We start from the raw sequence: 4,750 nt of genomic DNA on the forward strand, positions 1-4,750 counted from the left end.
AATAGCAAAGTATCATTTATGAGACGGATAACAGGCATTAAATTATTTGTGATGACATAAGATTTAGATATTTGAACTTTGACGTATTATATTATGTCATGGCGTCATAATGGGTGATACTCGATAACTCGACTCGACTCGACGAATATTACGTGATTCAGAATCGAATCACTCAGGTACTCGATTTTGCCCAGCCCTAGTTATAACACACAACCGCAGAACTGAACCGAACTAACACTTTTTGGAGCGGAGGTTTCAAACATACAGGTCGCCATACGATTTCATTTGGCCCGTGCAGAAGTCTGTGAGAATGCCTAACCTTGCGATCACCAGACCTCAAACTAGAGATGACCCAATAGCTCATAGTTAACTCACGATCAATGTTAAAAAATCCACCCCAGTATACAATCGATAGGAAAAGTATTGCTAGTGTGACGTCATAAACCGAGCGAGATAGTGTAATGGTTATGCGTCCGGCTTCACGAGTGGTAGGTCGTGAGTTCGATCCCCGGCCGGGTCATACCAAAGACTATCCGCAGCTATCCGCAGCTATCCGCAGCTATCCTGCTAGGCGCTCAGCAATCACGAATAGCATGGAGGAGAAAAAAAACGGGGAGCAGACTAGATGACCTCATGGGGCTGTATCGCAACTCCGTCGTCAAAGCATCTCGATGGTGCAGGCGAAAAAGAATACCATATCTCTCTCTCTCTCTCTCTCTCTCTATTGACAAAAAATGTGTTTATGCGACTGAGCCCTTGCCTTAAAATCCGCTAGCAAGCGCTAAAGAATCACCGGATTCCGAGTCACAAAAATATGGTAATCCTATTGAAGCTAGATGCCATATTTTATTCAAATTGCGGTTAGATATATCGGGTTATCGGTTTCATAGGTAGCTGCTCAAAATCCGATTCCGAGAGGGTTTCAATATGTAGTCTACAGACAAAACCCTTTTCTCATTTCAGCTTTGCAAGACTGAGATATCTTTCATGGACAATTGGACATGCCCGAGTTTCAAGTCAACACTCGAATGGCTCCACACCTATTACAAACCGTTCTCTAGTAGGCTACGAACGGATGAATGAGACAACGGAAGGCATTGGACAAGGAGGATATCGACAACCACATGAAACGAGAGGCTGCATGCCGGGTGGGCTCATCCAACTCCAGAATTACGTGGGTCCTGACACGTCCACGTTTGTTATTGCAGGGTGACACGAAACGAACTCCACTAATCCAATCTTTACCCCAGTTCTCTGCACGACACCATGTCACAGAGAGGAAGGTGGGGATAAAAAGGGGAAGGGTATTTATATTCACAAGAAGTGATCATCTTTGATCTAGAAGGGTCGGTGATTCATTTTCTTTTTAATATGATATGCCTATTTTTACATGAAATACATAATGAATCGAAATACTGTTCGTCTGTTTTGTGGCTGACTGACAGAGGAGATGACCTTCCGCGTTTAGTGAACGGGGCTTTTATTCTGTAGAAATCGAGGAAATTGTTTTGTTCTTGATCTTGTTTGAACAATAACTCATACGACGAGGTTACAATATGAAATCAGTATATTTTACAGCAGAATAACTTTAGAACAGGCGACACGATCCAGAGTGCAATTAAACGAAAGACCCAGTAGACAACAGAACACAGGGTATATAAATACAAAGCACGACACACCAGGAAATAATGATTGACGGTAATTACTAATGCTAGACAAATAGAAGACAAACGATACCAACGTAAAGTGCACGAACATAACCATTATTAAGTAGAAGTAGAAGTAGAAGTAACGTCGTAAATTGTACTCGAGAGCAAGTAGATGTAGTGATCTCCAAGTAAGCAACCAAGGTAATATTCTACACTTGGTTTCCTTAAAAAAATTGAAAACTGTTAACATGACGTGGTCTACGTAGTGTAAGTAGGAGAAATCTCCTCAAGTACTTCAAAAAAGTAGGAGAACGTCGTTACTAACCATTGATCACCTCTGTAGCGCGATTTGACATTTTGCGTAAGTCGCAAAGATTGGGTTTGCGCCTCGAAAGTAGCCTACTCCAATAATTGCTAAAAGAAAGCGACCCCCCATCAAATATACTTTGAACCTACTTACCTACTACTGAGTATTTATGCTGGATTTTTCATTATCTACTTCCTTTTGACAAGTCTTTCAAAACCTGTACTTGTAATATTGAAAGATTATGGTGGTATTTATACTTGAGTAGCAACGGGTGTGTATTGCGATTGGTCATAATCATGCCGTGATCGCAATTGCTATAATGTGTTGGAGTGCGTTAAGTAGTCTACTACTAAACTAAGCTAATGATTTACAGCAGTGGTTCCCAACCTTTTTCGACTCATCGCCCCCTTTTCAAACTCCACTCCGATCATCGCCCCCCAAATATTGGAAACAAAAAAATGGGCATACAGACTGAAATCACCGGCGAGGGACTAAGAAAAAAGGTCAACTTTCGGCTCGACCTAGAAATTACACTTTTCTAGCTAAATTTTGGTGAGTTGACTGACAAAAAAGGTGATTTCTCCGACTTGATTGCCAAAGGACCGTAACAACCCTTCGTCAGTCCCCCCCCCCCAATACGTTGGTCTTGACCCCCTCTATAGAGCGATAAATCAAACTTCTGCACCCCTCAGACCCAACTCTCCCGATAACTCTTTACCGCTACGTCTCAGCACAAATTGTTGGACCCTTTAGTTAGCCAGCTTAATTCGCGCGAAGCGCGACAAATTTTTAATATTCATGATTAAATCGATCAATATGATGGAGAATTGCATAAATATTGCTGTCAATTTTTCATCCTCTCTCTGCTCATGTATTCAGATTTACCGGTAAAGCTGAGTGACGTGTCTTGGAAAATGTAGGGCCCGTAAATAATAATTGAACATATTCGGGCGCACCCGTGGGTATAATGACTTCGCTACGTAATGACATTTCGTTGCCTGTCTGCTAGGTCAAAAAATATTCAAATCGCCCATACGTACTAAACTAAAAGACGCCCACGATTTCAAATTGGTATTTCAGCACTGGCAATTAATCCCTGCGAGATGGCATTTTTTGTGGGGTTCTGATTGGACAGGACAGGAACATTTCGAGCCAGCCATTTGTGCGCCTATGGACAATTAAATATATATGCATATCGTATATATATATCGAAGTCGGTCAGCATAAAGGCAGTCCTTTTCCGCCAAGGTTGTCTCGTTCTGTCACACTTCTCGGAGTCGCATGTTACATGGCCTTAAACTTCGTATGTCTTGGTGTGTCATGGTGTGATAATGGCTGACGCCGAGATGCCCATTTCTATACCTCATGCGCATTATTTCTTGGAGGGATGGTATCCAATAAGCAAGAAAAATGCGACCACGAAATGGCGCGCAGCGCGATTTTTTTTTGAAAAAGTGACCGTGACCTAATTTTTCAAACTAATGCTCTATAATTAATGTTAATTCACGAAAAATTGTGGGCTCCATTCGAGTTTGGGCCCCCAATCTCAATTGAGGGCTTGGGTGTGGCAGTTATGGTCATGGACGCCAATGTAGCCATTTCAACGCGCCATCGCCCCCTTATCGCCCCCTTCGTCTGTTTTCGCCCCCCTATCGCCCCCTTGGCTATTTTCGCCCCCCTGGACCGACAAATCGCCCCCTGGGGGGCGATATCGCTCACGTTGGGAACCACTGATTTACAGCAATTCAATTCGATTTATTGCTAAAGATTTTATCATTTCAATACACTAGAAGACTGCGATACAATGCAAGATAGGAATGTGTCGCAACGACTTCGAGTAGTCTTGGAAATTAGACACCCACCTGGTCTAGGCGATGCAAAAAAGAAGACATGCCTCACTGAATGAAAAGTAAAATAAGGTAAAATAAAAGGATAGGTAACAAAAAGGTGACATGTGACGGAAGCAGAGATTGATATGTCAGGTCGCGGTCCGGTAAATTAGAGAGCTATTTATTCAGTGGAAATTGTTTGTACTTTTACTTGAATGAGGACGCTGCGTATATTTAGACTGCCTCTGTCTCTATATATGTTTGCCCTTTGAATTACGGAAGTTCCATTTGTATACATCCCATCTACTTTGTCAAACGATGCTTGATGCAAAATTTATGCGCTTGTGCCGTTGAAACATGTCTACAAGTCGTGATACCGCTATGTACACATTACACATTCATACATACATCGATTTGATGAGTTCGTAAAAATGCCAGAGGCACAAAATCGTTTTGGGCTCCTTCTTAACGCGAGTTTCTTACGATCGACTTCGTTAGATACACAGCTCTGTTCATTCGGAGGTCTCAAAATGGTTTGAAAACAGACCGCCCGCGATGGGATTATGATAGTAAATGCTCAGAATTGGGAGAGCTTTGTCATTCGAGCGAGTCAATCGGACAATTCGAAATCCTGAGGCCATCACTTGTTTTGTCTTCGCGTGACGTCAGATTCGTTTAGTGCTGAAGCTCTTGTGGGTGTTCCACTTTTCGTTGAGCGGCGAACATACTTGCGTAAATATTTACGCGTTATCTGCTTTACGAGAGTGTAGTAAAACTTGACATTTGACTTACGAGTGATAGTCTCGTTTGTGTTCGAAGCTCAGTTCAGTTCAGTTTATCAATAATCTCATCAACTCAAAACACCATATCGATTGCGATACAATAAAAAGATAGGAAGGATTCCAAAAGAACATATCTTTGAAATCAGACATTTACCTTAGCATGGAACGTGTGAATAGAAAGCA

The sequence above is a fragment of the Botryllus schlosseri genome, chromosome 12, assembly GCF_051294905.1.
Source record: "Botryllus schlosseri isolate E-star chromosome 12, Bs_hap1, whole genome shotgun sequence".
Lineage (NCBI taxonomy): Eukaryota > Metazoa > Chordata > Ascidiacea > Stolidobranchia > Styelidae > Botryllus > Botryllus schlosseri.